Consider the following 19383-nt stretch of genomic DNA (forward strand, 5'->3'; position numbering starts at 1 on the left):
TAATGTGTTCTACCTGACAGGGTTAAAATGAAACAGCACAGTGGTATGGATATATAACCACTGTCACTTTGTGGTAACATGTTTCAGCCTGTCGATCAAACCTTTGTATCAGCGGCTTTCTTCAGGACCAGATATAATCGTGCTATTGCTGCTGCAAAATGTGAAAGTAATAAAGTATATACAACACCGGCATTCCTGTTTATCCTTCTTATGCCAGGTTATACCCAAGGTATCCTCAATTGTAGAATAGCCCTGCCTCACCTCTACCTGACAGGCTGCTCAGAAAGGAGGCCCGCTCTGTCCGTCGGTACCTCGACTCGAAAGAGAGCTCGTCCTGTGCTGTTTAATTTTAACCCTGTCAGGTAGAACACACCCTCGGGTGAGTGAGGGTTCTCACCCTTAAGGGATGTCTCCCCCTTAATGATAAATAAATAATACGGCGAATAATCAGGGTGGTGGCAGCACCTTGAGAGTTTGTTTGGGAAAGGCGAGCAGACTGCGAGAATCTCGCTTCTGCTTACTTACTCCGCGCTGCATTGTGCTCACTGATAATGTTTTTTTTTCTTTTTTTTTTTGTTGAAAACCTTTATTTAACATTTGCACACATATACAAAACCGGGCCTACAACCCCCAGGGCTGGCCGCTAAGCAGTTCAGTATAGTATCACAGTCAGTTTCAAAGCAATTGTCCCTGAGGATCATAGTAGCTCAGGTTACCAAGTACAGTGGTTGCGAGTACAGTTCGATGCGAAACAGGATAGGAGGTTTTCATTTTCAATATAAAATAGAAAGGATCAGGTATAATATAGTGTCTCGGAACATGGGAATGGGGGCGAACAGGAAAACGATGCGTCCATACCAAGTTCGCTACCCTAGCAATCAACGGCGTTTAGACATGCGACATCAGGATAAACAGCACATTATTAATATCCACACCGTCCTTGTTGTCCGCCCCCCAGCACCCAGGCCCCGGAGAGGTCTAGGCACAGGTGTAGAGATGAGGATGCAAAGAAAGCCGAACCCACTACACTAACCCGGAAAAGAAAGGAAAGAAAAGCTAGAGAAGAGAAGAAGAAAAAGAGGCCATAGAACAAAGACAAAAACGAAAATACCCACCCCCACACCCCCCCACCCTGCACCCCTGCAAATGACTACGGCCACCCCCCACGCAGCGTGCCTGTCGCCCAGCAACCGAAGCCCGAAATATAGAAGAAAGGGAAAGAGAAAAAAGTAAGAAAGCCCCAATCGAAAGGGGAAATCGGAGGAGGGCATAATACTACGGACTCCCGGTCTCCTTCCCCCAACCTAGCCAACCCTGCCCCGGAATCCAGTAGGACAGTGAAGCAATCCCGTCAACCATCATTTCACATCGATAAGCCCAGACAAGGATCTCAACCCTGACCCCTACGATCAAATGTACTGAAGTCGGTAATTAAGGGAAGTCCCTTACACACAATGTCCCACAAGTCGGCAGAACAGGAGCGCATAGATGTAGATTGCTGGTACCACCATCGCCCCTCCCCATCTCCGAGGCCAAGCTTCGTCTCATACGCCATCTTGAACGACCAGTGGAGGAGGGGGATCAACAAAGTCCAAAACAGCATACAGTACAATGTGGAGATTACCACAGTGGGGACGTATAAATGTTCCGAAGGGTGCAGGATCGAAGGTTTCAACAGTTCAATTGGGTGTACAGGCACACTCCAGTCTGGCAAATCCGACACAATGGGGGCAAACACTGTTTCCACCGCCGGGTCTAAATATACCTCCAAAACGTCCATTGCAAAGTGGGCTGGCTGCCGGGTCACAAGCGTCGAGTCAGGGTCCGGTCTCGAGCCTGTGACTTCATCCATCGCAGACAACAAGGCGCGAGTCCGAGCTTTGATAGTGCCCTGAAGCGCCATAAGTGCCTCCATCACCGTTAACAAAGACGGGCCAGATCGAACCCGCTCCTTTGAACTTATTATGTCCTCAGGCATGGTGATCCCAACGGAGAGGCGCCTTCTCCGGGGCAAAGTGAAACGGAGCAGGAATAAGCTAGGAGGGAACGGCGGTCAGCGAGCAGTGGTACGCGGCGAGGCGCCGATCCGGGGGTCTCGGCGTTATGGATGCCGGATCCCCGGTCAGGGACCCTCACAAGACAGTACCTTGCGTCACTCGTCGCCTCACAAACTATAGGGCACCAGGCAGCTGATGGTAGCAAAACAATCGAGAAAAAGTTAGAATGAACCAGAGACCGGGCCCAACCGCATGCAGCAGCCCGTTGTTGTACAGCTCGGACCCGGCAGGGCCAGCACTAGAGATCCCGGCTTCCAAGGAAAGTTAGGCCTCAGTATGTTCTTCGACGTATCTTCGCTCCACGACGGCAGAAAAACTCCAGGATTGCACCACTGGAGCGTGGGACGGATCACCCACACGGATCCGGTTCAGGTAAGCAGGATTGTCAACAGGATGGTGAAGCGTAGGACGGAGGTCAGCGGAGCCGGGAGACTATGCGACCATCTTAGTTGGTGTTGTAGCTCCTCCTATGCACTGATAATTTTTAATACTTCATTTTACATCCAATTGATTCAAGAATTGTGTTGTGTGTTGTATTTTAAACTGTACCTTTTATTTTCCCTGCGCGCTGCCTCCCGGTCTCCCTGTGCCCCGTTCCACCGCGGCTTACCAGTGCCGATTGCTGTGGAGGGCCAGGTCGGGCGCCATCTTTGGTGAGTCCCGGTCCCCGGCTGGTCTCGAGTTAGCGGTCCAGCTCGGGGAGGGGCTTGGGCCTCAAATAGCAATGCCTCATCGGACGCGCAGCGGCTGCGCGCAGCGGGTGCGCCGAAGGAGCGCCAAAGGAGGGCCCGTCTGTGCCCGTCCGGGGCACGGACGGGCACACTCTGCCCGACCACCTCCGGGTCCGGCCAGCTCAGAGAGGATTAGGTATTCTCGTCATGACCTCCTGAGACTTGCTCTCCCCGTTAGAAGTAGGTCTTGCTTGCGCGCGGGTTTGGATTGCGTCACGGTGAAGTGCCCCAGTTGCGGTTTTCTTCCCCAGCCATCCTTACCCCCACGTTTAGTCAGTGACACCGGCTGTGCAACCATTAGGGCTGGGCTGATTAATGCCAGATCCATGGTGAAACATGCCGCCGATATTTTTGAGCTACTGGTGGATGGCCAGTTGGAGGTGCTGTTCATAACGGAGACATGGATGACCAGCACGTCCGCCCCGAGTGTGGAACTTGCCGTCCCCAGAGGTTTCAAGATTGCCAGGGTAGATAGGCCTTTGGGCAGAGGGGGCGGACTAGCCGGTATTTTTAAGGAGGGGTGGTGCTTCGCCTATGAGCAGCCCGCTGCGGATGCTGAGGGCGAGGTTCACCACTTTTCCCTTATCATCTCCCCTCATTTCACCTTAGGAGGGTCTTTGATTTACAGGCCCTCGGGCCAGGCTAATCATTTTATTGACTCTCTAGAGGAATGTACAGTGCCGCTGGCCTTAAGTTTTCCAAAATTTCTTTTGGTCGGCGACCTAAATATTCATGTTGATGCTCCTGACTCACCTGAAGCCCGTAGGCTGGGGGAAGTCCTCGACCTTGCACAGCTCAAGCAATGGGTGACTTCTCCGACGCATGTGGGAGGTCACCTTCTTGACTTGGTCTGCTCAAACATCCCCATTAAGACTGTGAGCATAGAAAAAGTAACGTGGTCTGATCATGACCTGGTCAGGTTCACGTGGGAGATGGTGGAAACTGGTCGAGCACCCCCCACGAGCCACACCCAAAAGGTCAACCTGCCCGCGTTCGGTAAGGCCCTATCTAGTGCTCGCCCGAAACCCACTGTGGTATTGGATGAAGCGGTCAGGGGGTTTAATGAGTGGGTGCTGCAGGGTACTGTATCCACTAAACATACTACCGTGTCTAGACTCCGACGCTCTCCCTCCCAACCCTGGTTCTCCCCTGAGCTGAGGGAGCCGAAACTAGGCTGTAAAAAACTGGAACGAGTGTGGAGATGTGGGTATAGCTCAGAGGCCAAGTCCGTCCTGTGCACAAAAGATTATTATGCCGCCATTAAGGTAGCTAAAGGGAATTATTATGCAGGGTGTATCGCTAAAGCAAAAAATAATAGTAGAGAGATTTTCTCTATTTTTATAAGTTTTGTATCCCCTGTTGCTGATGCTGCTATTCTCCCTTCCTCTGCGCAATGGTGCGAGGATCTGTCCACCTTTTTCATCAGCAAAATAACTATGATTCAACAGGACCTACTCTCTGCACTGTCCATGGACTGTTCAGCGGCTGACTCCTGTTCCACACAATGCCCGTGCACTGGGCAACAGCTTATGAACTTTGCGCAAGTTGCTGAGTGTGATGTACTGCCTCTCCTTCAGTCTCTGAAATCCGGCTCTCCCGCTGACCCGTGCCCAGCCCGGGTGCTCTCGGAGGTGGCAGAAAAATTGTCTGTAGTGAGACCACTCAGATAGTGAATCTTTCCCTGGCCTCAGGTGTGGTTCCTCTTAGCTGGAAACGAGCCAAACTTCTGCTGCTTCTGAAAAAACCGGGACTGGACGCCACGGTCCTTGGGAACTATCGTCCCATATCTCTTTTGCCAGCACTCGCTAAAATCTATGAGAAAGTGGTCTTTCATCAACTGGAGAGTTTTGTTGAAACCTCCAATGCTCTTCATCCAGCCCAATCTGGCTTCAGGGCGACCTATAGCACTGAGACTGCGCTGGTGGAGATGACGGAGTCTATCCGGGAATGTCTGGACGGAGGCGGCAGAGCGGTCCTGATTTTATTGGACCTCTCTGCCGCGTTCGATACCGTTCCCTACGAGCTCCTCCTCGCCAGGCTGTCTGCTATCGGTATTGGTGGGGGTGTTCTGGCCTGGTTGTCCTCATTTCTATCGGACAGGACCCAGCAGGTCTGGATGCCGCCCCACGCCTCGGAGCCTAAACCACTCCTCACGGGGGTCCCTCAGAGATCTACTCTTAGTCCCCTGCTGTTCAACATTTACATCACCCCCTTGGTGTATTTAGCGGAACAGTATGGGGCTAGGATTATAGGGTATGCAGATGATACTCAGCTGCTATTCACCTGGCCAGACGACAATCTGGATACTACAGCAATTCATCTGTGTCTGTCCTCAGTTTTTCGCTGGTTAACCATGGCCAGCTGAAATGCAATGAGGACAAATCCGAGGTGCTCTTTTATGGTTCCCCCCCCCCCCTGTTTAGGAATACGCTGTGGCCCCCGAACATTCCCAGCCCCAAAGAGATGGGGGGCCCCGCGAAAAATCTTGGCATCTGGTTTGGGGAGGACCTAAGATTCGAGGACCATACAAAGAAGCTCTCGGGAATGAGGGAACACTCACACACTGGTCTATAACCTTTCCTCTTTGACCCCTAATCTACGGTAGTGATACAACAATATAAAGCAGTGCCTAAATTTCTACATACTGCAATCACATTTTGTTCCATTTTTTACACGTTTATACACTGTACTAGCGGCCCGTCCCGACGTTGTCCGGGTAAAAAAAGGCTAGGCAGCAATGGTTTTAGTATCATTGTACATTCGTCTCACATGATAAGAGAGACATTTTGAAGCAGTGTCCCCAAAGGTCCGTTTTTCCGAATAGAGCATATTGAATCCCTTTCAAGGGAAACTGTTAGAGGAAGTTCAAAGGTAGAATGTGCTGTTTTGCCAGCTGTTAGCAAAGTGGCAGCTATTCCAGATGAAGCAACAGCTAGAGCCAAATTCCCAGAAGATCGAACTTTGGCAAGTATGAGGTTGATTAGGTAAGTCTTTCCTGTGCCACCGGGGGCGTCTATGAACAATAGTTTGCCTTGCTTCTTTTCAACACTATCAACTATGGTGTTGTAGGCAAGTTGTTGATCGGGAACTAAGTTAGGCAAGCGTTGAGCAGGGTAGTTATTTAGCTCTGGAATATTGTGTGCGGTAGCGATATTGTGGTATCCAGTTAGGTTAGTTCGGACCGCTGGCGGCAGGCTGAAATCTTGTAAGGACTTCTCGCTTAATAGATACAGTGAGTCTTCAATTTCTATAAGTCCTTGGTTTATGATTTAATTGTTGATAGCAGCCCGTGCCGACGTTGTCCGGGTATGAATTGCTGCCGGCCAGTAGCATATTGTTTTGTAGGATTTCGTTTTGATAGCATTTCTTATCCGTGACAGGCCTGTGAAACGCTCCGATTCACAGTGCACTGCTGATGCACTTAAGAGTGCACGTTCAGTTGTGTGTGAACTCGAGTTTCTCTACTTTATATTTCTTTGCAATATTATATAGCGCTAACTTGACAACATGGCATGAGCACAATTTACATTACAGAAGAACACATTCATTTGTGGTAGGCACGGGGAGACAACGCGATTTGCCTGGAATCACAGGATGTTGAGCTGATGCCGAGATTCGAACGTAGCTCCCCAGCTCTAAAGTTCGCAATTCTAGAACTTGTGGCGGGAGGTGTGTCTAAAAGTGTATGTTGGTGCTGGCCATCAATGAGAGAGACCTGTGCATTTTTCAAATGGGTGGTGAAAAAATATGAGTATGTTGCTGGAGATGTTGGCCGCTGTGCCACCAATGTACTTACCGGGGGAGGGTAAACACCGATTATTCCGCAACTTTCTATCCACATACCATCACTTCGCATACTTTCATTACGAAAGTACCATGACTCCGCAATGCCATTATAACGCATGGCATTACATTTTATATGCTTTTACTACGCATACATTTACAACGAAATTCGTTGTAAATGCATGAATGGTAAAAGCATGTTTTTTTAATGTTTGGATAAGGTAAGTATGGGTATAGGGGTATATGTTTTGGGGTACTGAGGTATATGTTTTGGGGTGTTTGGGTATTTTAAGGGTTCAGATATAGTTTTGGGTTATGGGGTACAGGGGTAGTTTTAGGGTTTAGGGATAGGTATGGATTTTGGGGTACAGGGGATTTTTAGGGTTCAGGGCTAGGTTTGGGTTTTGGGGTATAGGGGTTTTTTTAGGGTTCAGGGGTAGGTTTGGGTTTTGGGGTACAGAGTATTTTAAGGGTTCAGGGATAGGTTTGGGTTTTGGGGTACAGGGGTATTTTTAGGGTTCAGGGCTAGGTTTGGGTTTTGGGGTACAGAGGTATTTTAGGGTTCAGGGGTAGGTTTGGGTTTTGGGGTACAGGGGTATTTTTAGGGTTCAGGGCTAGGTTTGAGTTTTGGGGTACAGGGGTATTTTTAGGGTTAAGGTGTAGGTTTGGGTTTGGGGGTATAGGGGTATTTTTAGGGTTCAGGGCTAGGTTTGGGTTTTGGGGTACAGAGGTATTTTAGGGTTCAGGGGTAGGTTTGGGTTTTGGGGTACAGGGGTATTTTTAGGGTTCAGGGCTAGGTTTGGGTTTTGGGGTATAGGGGTATTTTTAGGGTTCAGTGGTAGGTTTGGGTTTTGGGGTACATGGGTATTTAAGGGTTCAGGGCTAGGTTTGGGTTTTGAGGTACAGGGGTATTTTTAGGGTTCAGGGCTAGGTTTGGGTTGAAATTGAAATTGAATTGAATTGAATTGAATTGAATTGAATTGAAATTGAAATCGGATTTCTAAAGCGCGTAGGTACCCTAGGGCGTCCCAGCGCTGATATGCAACCTATTGTTCCAGAGGGGGGAAGGGAAGGTGTTGGGGTACAGGGGTATTTTAAGAGTTCTGATATAGTTTTGGGTTTTGTGGTATAGGGGTATTTTTAGGGTTCAGGGGTAGGTTTGGGTCTTGGGGTACAGGGGTATTTTAAGGGTTCGGGGCTAGGTTTGGGTTTTGGGGTACAGGGGTATTTTTAGGGTTCAGGGCTAGGTTTGGGTTTTGGGGTACAGAGGTATTTTAGGGTTCAGGGGTAGGTTTGGGTTTTGGTGTACAGGGGTATTTTTAGGGTTCAGGGCTAGGTTTGGGTTTTGGGGTACAGGGGTATTTTTAGGGTTCAGGGGTGGGTTTGGGTTTGGGGTACAGGGGTATGTTAAGGGTTCAGGGCTAGGTTTGTGTTTTGGGATACAGGGGTATTTTAGGGTTCAGGGGTAGGTTTGGGTTTTGGGGTACAGTGGTATTTTTAGGGTTCAGGGCTAGGTTTGGGTTTTGGGGTACAGGGGTATTTTTAGAGTTCAGGGGTAGGTTTGGGTTTTGGGGTACAGGGGTATTTTAAGGGTTCAGATAGAGTTTTGGGTTTTGGGGTATAGGGGTATTTTTAGGGTTCAGGGGTAGGTTTGGTTTTTGGGGTACAGGGGTATTTTAAGGGTTCAGGGCTAGGTTTGGGTTTTGGGGTAAAGGGGTATTTTTAGGGTTCAGGGCTAGGTTTGGGTTTTGGGGTACAGGGGTATTTTTAGGGTTTAGGGCTAGGTTTGGGTTTTGGGGTACAGGGGTATTTTTAGGGTTCAGGGATAGGTTTGGGGTACAGGGGTATTTTAAGGGTTCAGTGCTAGGTTTGTGTTTTGGGTACAGGGGTATTTTAGGGTTCAGGGGTAGGTTTGGGTTTGGGGTACAGTGGTATTTTTAGGGTTCAGGGCTAGGTTTGGGTTTTGGGGTACAGGGGTATTTTTAGGGTTCAGGGGTAGGTTTGGGTTTTGAGGTACAGAGGTATTTATAGGGTTCAGGGCTAGGTTTGGGTTTTGGGGTATATGAGTATTTTTAGGGTTTAGGGACAGGTTTGGGTTTTGGGGTACAGGGTATATTTATAGGGTTAAGATGGGTTAGTGTTTAAGGGTGTTGGGGTATTTTAAGGAGTAAGGGTGGGTTATGATCATGGGATGCAGGGGTATTTAAAGGGAGCAGGGTGGGATTAGCACACAATATGAGACATGGCATGAAGGGTGGAACGTACCACACGCCCCCAGTGTTTGTCACGCCCCCAGCACACGCCCCCAGCACACGCCCACAGCACAACCCAGACACGCCCACAAGGGACTACTTTGCTGGCACGGTTCTTTTACCTTTTAAATGTATATGGTGGGCATCTGTATAGCCTATGTCCTTCTGCTGCAACTGCCCTTTCCAACGCTGTATTGGGTGTTGTGATTGGTGCTGTGGTTCCTGAGATTACCCGCCTCAAAGTTTTGGGCTCTCTCTTTATATTATTAGTATGGATTACCGCCACATGCTTACACGTAAGCTACACCTGACAAATACAGGCATGTGTGCCTTTAGGAAATATGGGGATGTGTTCCAATATATTTAGAAATTGCAGGCTACATGTGGCAAAGGAGCATTTTGAGGGAATTCACAATTTAACAGATGAAGGGCCTGATGCACAAAGGGATTCTGTGGTTGCAAGATGTACACATTTTAAAAAATGTTGTGCTTTGCAAAATGCAAAAGGTATTTTGTGAGTCAAGTAAGCCTTTCTAACTCACAAAGTACTATTTAAAACCCCTTGAAAATTCATAGAATACCTCTTCTCCTTCCAAGTTGCAATGGTTGGTGTTAGCAATCAGAATATTGGTTGAGGGAAGTGAAAACCCTTCTCAGGCACCAGCCACAATCCTTTTAAGGGTGAATCACAAAAGTCACTAAATTAACCTGTAAACAGTAATGAAGTGAAAATACAACACAATCAAAATAGAAAAATCCCAAACCAATTTAGAGAATAGAGTACATTTAAACTAATATCCTGACACAAAAGCAAGTCAAATCCAATCAGTAAAACCAGAGATGTGCAATTTCAAAATTTGGGGTTGGTATAGCACCCAGCAGCAAAAAAGCACCACTCATGGTTATCTGGTCATGCTAGCCCCGGGGGAAATCAGAAAAGGTGATGGAGCGACAGTGATGAACCATTGGAAGAATACAAGGGCCAGCTTAGTCTCAGTGAAAATATTACCTCCTAATAGTCTGTCGTGAAGAGGTCGATTTCCAGAAAAGAAGGCTGTGAGCAGCAGGAAGAGAATTGTGGATGGTCGTTGTTGTAATGCGAAGAGCAGGCCAATTGTAGATGGCTGTCACTGTAGTGTGAAGATCTGGTTAGACATCACAGACTGTTATTGCTGAAGCATCACTTGGCGGTCACCGTGGACTTTTGTAGCTGTACTGCAAAGTGTAGATCTCGCATTGCCAGCCACCGCTGGCGATTGCTGTGGTGCACAGAGTCTGATTCACCAGAGCTTTGCACTGGTGGTCATCGTGGGCTGTTGTTTTTGTAGCATGATGTGAGGATCTCGTGTTGCTAATTGCATCTGGCAGTCTGGTGTATGAAGAATCTGGTTTACCGAAGCTTTGCGTTGGTGATCATCAAGGTAGCAACGACTCAGCATGAACCGGCCCGTTTAGTGTCATGAAGAGCCCAAAACATAAGGGTTTCTCCTTTTCCTGAAGAGAAGTGCACTCTGATGCTAGCCAAGGGTCTAGGGATGTGGAGGCATCTTTTGGGTATCAGAAAGAGGACAACCAAACTCTGGCAGGTTCAGTTGCAGTCCGGGCATGTCTAAGTATGTCCACTTGTTGCAGGGCAGCTGGACCGTTTCAGGGACACCTCAGGAGCTTGTTAGGCCCTTGTAGCTCAGAACAGAGGTCAGCCTTTGAAGTCACTCAGGTTAGCCTGGGTTGAAGGAAGAAGGACCAGTCTCTGAGTGTAGGGTGGCCTCAAGCAGCAGAGTAGTCCTCTGGGGAAAAAGGTAGGCCTCAAGCAGCATGGCAGTCCCCTGGAGAACAAGACAGTCCTCCTGTAGTGTTCACAAGTCCAAAAAAATGTGTCAGGAGTTTCAATTGTTATACCTGGTTCTAATCTTTAAAGTGGGGGTGACCTCTTGGCTACCCCCAAATCTGCTTCTGTAAAGTTCTTCCCTTCCCCTGCCAAGACTCAAGGTAAGTCTGGGATGACAGATGACTTGTGTCAGGTTCCTTTGGAGGCAGCCATTGAAATGTAAGAGGGGAAGGGAACAACATCACCCCACCTATCCTGGTAGGATGGTCCATGTTGCCAATACTCAGCCCCCCATTGCCTGACTACCTGAGACAAATACACAAAGATGAACAGCTAAACTATTCAGTTTTGTGACCCAGTTTTGTGACCCGGACAAAGGCACTGGGTACCAAATAGTGAGGACAAAAAATGCCAACTTTCTAAAAGTGGCATTTTCAGATTTATGGCTTAATTTCTGACTTTATCAATAAAGAGCATTTTAAATTACAATTCATTTGAGTCCAAACTTCACATTCCCATCTGTTTCCAATTAAACAATAGTACTTTTTAAATGTAATAGGTAACCTGTTGTTATACAATGGTGTATATATAGACCTTACAGTGGTGAAAAACATATTTAGGAATTGTTCACAACCAGGACATGTAAAACTTAAACACACATGCCCTTTAGGCTGGTTAGGGCCTGTCTTAGGGATGGCATATGTTTTAAAAAGGAAGGTATAGGCCTGGCAAAAAGGTTAAAAAATGTCAGTTTTTAAACCGCTCGACAGGTTGCAATAGCAGGCCTGTGACATGTTTTCAACGGCTACTTAAATGGGTGACACAATGAGTGCTGCTGGTCCACTAGTACCATTTAATATACATGACCTGGGTACAGGCAGTACCATATACTAGGGACGTACAAGTAAATTAAATATGCCAATAAGATGTATGCAAATTGTATCATGTTTTAGGGAGATCACAGCAGTGGTAGAGTGCACAGAGACCTAATAGCAATAAAAGCGAAATTCGGAAAACAGTAGAGGTGAAGAGAAAAGGTATGATTGAAGACCATACCAAGGATGACAGGTCTAACAAATGGCATAAATGGATCATGACTGCAATTGCAGTCACAAACCATTGCTTCCATTCCGACATCTTAACACAGGTGGAAGCCATTCACAAAGTGAAGGCTGTTCATGACAGACAGAGTTCACTTTCTGAATGCTCATCGACATATCACCAGTTTAGTGGACAACTGTATGCTCCGCCCCCGATGTCCTCTCAAAGCATACTGGTTCTTGAAGGGAGAGGGTGGAAAGAAAAACAAAGTGAAATTAATGTTAGATAATTAAGTAGCACTAAAATTATATTAAAGTCATGAAACAACACAAGTAATCCATGAACCAATTTAGTAATATAAACAAACAAAATGATAAGCAAAAAGTTAAGTTTTACTTAGGAAAATAGCTTTTTTCCGAAAGTCAAACTTGTTCAGTATGGCAATAAGTACAGTAACCAGTGAAGCTCTTTCGCAGTTAGATAGTTAAAGCTGGTGTCTTGCTGAGCCCGTCAGTTTTGATACTAAGCCACAGAGTAGGACAAATTTCAAAAGGTCATGTCTTTCATGAGTATCCTAAGTACCTTGTCTAAGTCTCCAAATTTCTAAAAAATACTCTACCCTGTGTTCAAAAACCTGCTAGGGGGTAGTGCTATAGATTCCAAAGTTCCAGGGACTAGGTCTCACTCCATGAGGGCTCCAGCATTGTCCAGTGAAGTCCACTCACAAATGGTCAGCTTGTTCTTTGATATGAGGTACACTGCTTTACCCTTTTGTCCTTTCAAGTTACCAGGAGACCACCCAATCTACCCTTAGAGAACACATCCAGTCCCTTGTTAGAACTACAGAGCAGATATTACCTTCATTGCATTGTTGGACTTGGCTTTTTTAGCAGGTTCACCCCCAGACTTTTTGCTTTTTAGCCTCCTGTTTTTGACCCTGTGTTTGTTGGATATAGGACTCTGGGCACTTTAACACTGCTTATCAGTGCTAAAGTGCATATGTTCTCTGGGTAAATTGTGTTTATGGATTGGTGTTTCAATGAGTGGCTATTTGATTTACTGGTAAGTCCCTAGTAAAGTGCACTGTGTGTGCCAGGGACTGTAATTCAAATACTACTAGTCGCCTTGCACCACTGATTGTGCACTCACATGAGTAGCCCTGAAAAGGTATCTCAGACCTGCTGCTGCAGTGTCTGCACACAGTTTTAAAACTGTCATGTCGACCTGACAAATGCACCCACTTGCCAGGCCCTAAACCTTTCTATTCCTACATGTAAGACACCCCTCGGGTAGGCCCAAGGCCCTCCATTGGCAGGATGCAGTGTATGCAAAAGGTGGGGCATGTACTGATGTGTGTGACATGTCCTGATAATGAAATACTGCCAATTTAATTGTTCAATATTTAAAGGCTATCTGCCCCATAGGATAGAATGAGAGGTAGAAGAATAAAGTTTAGACTCTCTAGACTAAGCATTTAATAACATATAGTTTAGTAAATAATGTTTTTTAATTGTGTGTTGGAAAATGGCACTTTTAGAAAGAATGCATTTTCTTGTTTAACCATTCTCTGTGCCACTGCCTGTTTGTGGATTGACTGTGTCGTTTTGGAATGACCGGGGCTGGAGATGTGCATTCATTAGAGACAGCCACTGGGGGGGTAGAGGTGTGCCTGGCCCTTCCTGGATGACTCGGAGCTGAGCTGAATAGACCTTGGCTGCATTTAGAGTAGTGGGAGGAGTTTTCCTTGCACCTGAATAGGGCCTGTTGCCTTAGTATAATTCCGTCCCCCCCTTTCGTGGTCATACTGCATCAGTGAGGGCAGAACTGGTTTGGGCTGGGCTCAGAGATCCTTGCACAAAGAACAAAGACAAAATGGTGTATAAATAGAGGACCTTCGACCCCAGAACTTTAGAACACTTCTGTACTCAAGAGGAACTTTTGCTGTGTGCTGTGTGGGGTTGGCCTGCAGTTGCTGCTTCTGCCAAACAAAGGACAAAGACTGGAACCTTGCTGTGAACCTGCTTGAAGAAGAATCGAGGGCCTGTGTGTGCTGGCCTCCTGTTCATAAATCTCAGGGACACAAATACTTCACCCCCAGCTCCCCTGATCTCTGTTGCGAATGCTTCCAAACTTCCAAGGCAAACCAAGCATTAGAAAGTCTCTTTCCCAACTCTTAAGTGGAATTTGGTACTCCAGATTTCTCCACACTTGTGCAAATAAATCTTCATCAGTAAATGCACTTACACCTGGATTGAGTCCTGGCCAGTGTTAAATGGTATTTTCAACTGTAACATATGCATACAGTTGAAACTAGCTTTGCAAATGGGCCCCATAGTACTTTGGCATGTACATAGCAGAAAAAATAAACCAACTATAACAAATGAAACTTGAGTATGTGCATATCTCCCAGTAAGCAGACTAGTTAAATGTCTTACAATATCCCAGAAGAGTCAAGGAAGGTTACTTTCCTGATAATTATCTCTGTCTAACAAATGTAGATCTAGCTTACATTTCAAACCAGGATATTTTATTCATGTGAGGTAGAAGGTTTGTGCCATGTATTAAATGTGTTTATTTATTTGTGGTTAAATACAACACAAACATGGACCAAGGGTGTTTAGGAAGTTCAAATTCACAAGAACAAAGTAAAAAGATATAAATATAAAAATAAATTGTGGTCACTGCCAGACAAATGTCAGCAGACATAGTAGTAGGTTAAAAATTACAAGGGAAGAGAAATATCACCAGGAAAAAAAGAAAGGGAAACCGATGAATCTGTCCATGAAAAATCAAGTGAATTGTGGTGAACAGGGAAAGGTTCTGTAATTGACACAGGCCAAGTTAATCAATAAAAAGAAAAGCACATGTAAGAGGGGAACCGAGAGAAGCAATAAGGTCATTGTAAAAGAAAGAATAGATAATAACTGTGTTAGCGGATCATTACAGTGAGACATGGTCAGAAGTGCAACTAGCAGGACCCAGCTTGGAAATGTCTTCAGACGATCAATGGTTTCAGGATTTTCCTGAACATTACAAATACCTTCTCATTTGGTGAACGTCAGGGAGTGAGTTTCAATATGATGCAACCTCGAGGGGGCTGCCAGAAAATGACGTAGTCATGGTACTTGATCTGACAACCAAGGTTAAGATGACGCAATAGCTGTGATCTTGATGACATATTTATACACATCTTGACCTGGTTTGACGTTCTATTAATAATATTGCAAGGCGAATAAAAAGTTATGCCTCCTAAGAGCGTAGACTAATGACTATCAAAAGCTCCAACAAAAGAAAATGAACATTAGTATGTTCTTAAGTGGCTGCTCCAGCATGGAATCACGACTATGTAGAACATGCTTCAAGGAACTCCGAGAGCTTTCTCAAAAAACAACTTAAATAAACAAATAAAAACAGACTCTGCGTCATTATCCAGAAAAAACAGTGAACACTTGATGTGTCCTGGATATAGATAGATGTGGCTTGCAGGATTTGAAGAGATGACAAAAAAACTGATTACATTAATGTTCCACTTAGCACGTAACATTTGAATGCAATAGGATACTGACATCAAACTTACATGCTCATTTCGGGTATGACATAAGGTAGTGTTTTTATACACACTGTACTTTTTAAAGCCCTGAATCACTGAGGACTTGATTCACAAAGGTAGACATAAAGTGTACGCTTACTATTGTTTACTATTCACCAAGGTATTTTATTAGTAGTATCTTTATGGCTACCGAATCACAGCACAGAAAAAGATATAACAGCCCTATATTTTTATGTGTGGAGACTCCGCAGTCATAAAGATACTACTAGTAAAATACCTTGGTGAATAGCAATCATAAACTTACACAAAAGTTTAGTTTACCTTTGTGAATCAGGCCCACAAACATTGGAAAGTATAACATTATGCACATCTACTCTGGATTTAAATTTTAAAGTGTTCATTAATTCACAACATTTCCAACGTGCATGTGTATAATTTTTGCATACAATACATTACTGCTGAAAAAGTGCCTGTAATAAGTGGTGCTTTATCGTTAGTCAGTTCCTGAACTGCATATAAAGACTCCTGTGGATAATTTCCAGCTGTTAACACCAATAGTTGCCTGGTCTTTCCACATTATTTAGATTTCTTTTTTATTATTGTGATGGTTAGCTATCATTTGTTCAAGCTGTAAAAAACTGAGAATCAACTGCCATCTATTGTCTTGCTAGAGTGAGTCTCCTGATGCCAGGTATAAGCATTACCAATGCAGGGGTAAAGCTTAGTCAGTGAGATTCAGGGAATGTGAAGATCAAATTTCCCAATTAAAAAAGCAGTGGGTCGGAGGGTGAATGGGTGAGACGACCAAGATTGAGGAGCAGTGTCAGGTCTGGTATGCATTAGATGATCCTCTGGGGCTTATTTAGAGTCTGACGGACAGGGTACTCCATCTCAATATCAACTGAGTCCCTCTCTGCCAAACTTATGGTCTGCCCACCCTATTTTGAGTCCAATTAATTAAAAGCTTTAAGTTGATGGAGTAAAATTTACTCTGTCAGTGTAAATATTTACTCTGACAGCCAAAAGGAGATGGGGCAGTCAGAGGTAAACCTTCTGACCATCCAACCCATTTAGAGTTGCCTATTGATTATCTTTATGTGTTCGTCACCGGCAGGAGGGACAGTATAAAATGTATTGGGAAGGTCAGTTCACTTCACCTCCAAGATGGTACTTGGGGCTACTGGGAGGGTCCAGAAATAGCCAATTGTTACTTGGAGTGGTATGCAAAATCGCCAAGAGAGACATAGTACGCAGATGGATCTCCAGGACTGCCTCCACACTCCAGGAAGATACAATAGGCACTTTTGACAATATGCATAACTGTAGTGATAAACGGCAATGCACAATTGTAACCAGATGGAATATGTTAGGCATGGATACACTTATTATATGCATTGTAGTTGGTTACCCCGCTTTTATATGCATTGCATGTGAGGTGACTTTGTATCAATCATGATGTGAATTCACTTTCTATATAAAGTATTAAAATGTGTTATAAGAAAACAAACTCTAGCTTTAGAATTATGTTTTTGAAAAATAAAAACTTTGAAAAGGAGACGTCCATCAAATTCTTTCGACATGGATAGGTAACGGAGGTTCCTTCCAATGTATAGAGATGTCCTCGAAATGTGGTTGGCGTAGTAAAGGCGGGGTCACTTATGTAAAGTCCTCCTCCAACCTGTATGTATTCAATCTGTCCACCAAACCCTACGTCAGGCCTTCTTTCTAAAGTAGCACAATGCATGAAAAACAATGGGGTGCCGCTCGCAGCCGGATTCTTGCCTGGGATACTCTGCCCTGAACGCGAGGAGGAGGACTTCAGCGACCAAGAGCCCCTGTTGCCCACACCTGCGGACATTGTAACTCCACCCACAGCGCTTCAAAACGGCTTGGGCCCCCGCTTTGCGGCAGCCGCTCGCAGCCGGATTCTTGCCTGGGATATTCTGCTCTGAACGCGTAGAGGAGGACTTCAGTGACCAAGATCCCCTGTTGCCCACACCTGCGGACATTGTAACTCCACCCACAGTGCTATTAAACTGCTCTTACTCACCGTTGAGCGGGACGTGCACAGGCGTGTGCCGGGCAAAGCCCGGGCCAAGGGCGGGCCCGTTTAAGCCCGTTCAAGCACAGTCGAGGACGGGACGGGCCACCCCCTTCACAACTTCAATTAAGGTTAGTGAGTGTCTGTACCCTTGTATTGAGTGACGCTGATTGATTGGGCATTATCCGTTAACTGAAAAGAGGAGCCTGACCCATTCCTCGAAAAATCCATGGCTTCTTCTCCAACTACAGATGGGAATGATAGGAAATCTACCGGTGGGACTCTAATGGGCACCCTGGATAGTTTTCTCGTAAGAGTGTCAAAAGCCTTGGCCAGAGATATTAAACTAACAGAAAAGAGGTTATCTCTTGATACTCCCTTTGACAAGAGATCTTAAATGGGAAGTTTGGCGAAGGCCAGGTCACCAAACCCCCAGCAGTTTGATACCCATGATATATTGTCTCCCGTGGAGGGGGGGGAGAGAAGTCATACATTACAGCCCGTTGGGCCTCTGGCACTCCCAGAATCATGCCCGCTACCTTAATGGTTACGAGGCCAACAACCAACCTTAATGCTACAGTGAGGAGTTTGCCTTCACCTAACATCAAGACTCGGTCAGCTAGTAATGCTAAATCGGGAACATTACAGCAATCGCTGGAGTTGACTCCAAAAGGAAGCATACTGGGGCACAAGCACAAGCTATAGGAAGAAAAGTAAAAAACGGAAAAGAGATTGTGCTCAATGAGAATCCTACCCTAACCACTTCCTATAGCTCCGTCACATCACAACCAGATAATGAAGGGGTTAATCCATCACCAAGTGAGAGGGGTGAAGCATCGATCGAAATGGGTCCGTCTTTCTGGAAAAGACTGGAGTGAACTTTCAAGAAGATATGTCACCCAATATACGACAGACTGGACGACATTGAAAACAGACTTGTGTGTCTGGAACTTTCACTTGCCGCATCTCAGGCGCAGGTGGGAAACCGGGCTAGTGGGTCAAATAGTATGCTGATAAATGCGCCAGGGCAAAGTGTAGTAGACGGCAATCCTACTGCTCCCGCCAAAGGTAGCGATAGCGTTGTTTTTAATGATCCCTTAGTGCCCTGCGCCGCATCTGCTCCCACCAAGTTGACGGGGGCTAAACAACCAGTACAGAGGGATAGGACCCAGCAAGCAGAAGCTAGTAGATCTGTAATGCAACATCAAGTATTGTCTAAATCCTCCCTGTTCATTCTGTAACTAGCCTACCAAACATAGAACTCCCCCAGAGTCAGCCCTTTATGTGGTGGTCTTGGCGGGGGTCCCCCCCCTGAATCAGGGCAAAAGGGAGACGTATATGGAACTTAAGAACAAATGCATTTTTTGGCTTGATGCTAATCGGCCATTGCTAACCCATATATGTGCAGAAATCCTATTTGCCAGATGAGTGGACTGGGTGGGTAGTCTGCCAAAGTCTGTTGTGGGGGACTGCATAATTATTCATTTTAGGGACATGAGGTAAATGTAAATGTAAATGTTGTATACTTGTAAAGCGCACAGCTGCCCGCACCGCGGGCGTCCCGGCACTGTATACCACTGGAGAACCCGTCCTGGCTTTCCCTGTGAGATGGCCCCTTCTGGGCACCCCCAAGGTGAGACCAGGCATCCTCTGCGTTGAAGGGGCCATTGTGAAGATTAAGCAAGCTATTGCCCAGAGTTGCAGAGTGGAACCCAAGGTTAGAGTAGGCGCTGAGGTAAGAAATATCAAGCCCGCTGACATTTTGACCTAAGACCCTGCCGCGTTGGGAATCGAACCCTGGTCCCGAGCCGATCTCAACTTCGGGGTCTGCCGCCTCTAACCATTGAGCCACACTTCTCCACTGTTGAATACATCTGTAATTGGCCGCAAAAAGATTTATCTTCCCTAATTCAACCACTACCTTTGACTTACTTTTATGCATCAGTGCAGCTTTCCCAAAGGGAAATCTTTCCAAATGGGGGGGCATTGAATCGTTGCACTTTAGGGAACATAAGGTTATTTAACAGGTTTGATGCTCTATCTGGGTTGGAGGATTGCGATTGACAGCAAGCATCTGATTCCTGCACTGGGGCTAGTATA

The 19383-nt window shown here is 45.9% G+C and overlaps 1 protein-coding gene across 1 annotated transcript in view; it reads left to right on the forward strand.

Annotated features, from left to right (window-relative positions):
• STK32B (serine/threonine kinase 32B) overlaps positions 1-19383 on the forward strand; it is a 1691669-nt gene that overhangs the window by 1274466 nt on the left and 397820 nt on the right. The gene's annotated exons all lie outside the window — the stretch shown is intronic.

Source organism: Lissotriton vulgaris, chromosome 3_2 (genome assembly GCF_964263255.1).
Source record: "Lissotriton vulgaris chromosome 3_2, aLisVul1.2, whole genome shotgun sequence".
In the NCBI taxonomy this organism is placed as follows: domain Eukaryota; kingdom Metazoa; phylum Chordata; class Amphibia; order Caudata; family Salamandridae; genus Lissotriton; species Lissotriton vulgaris.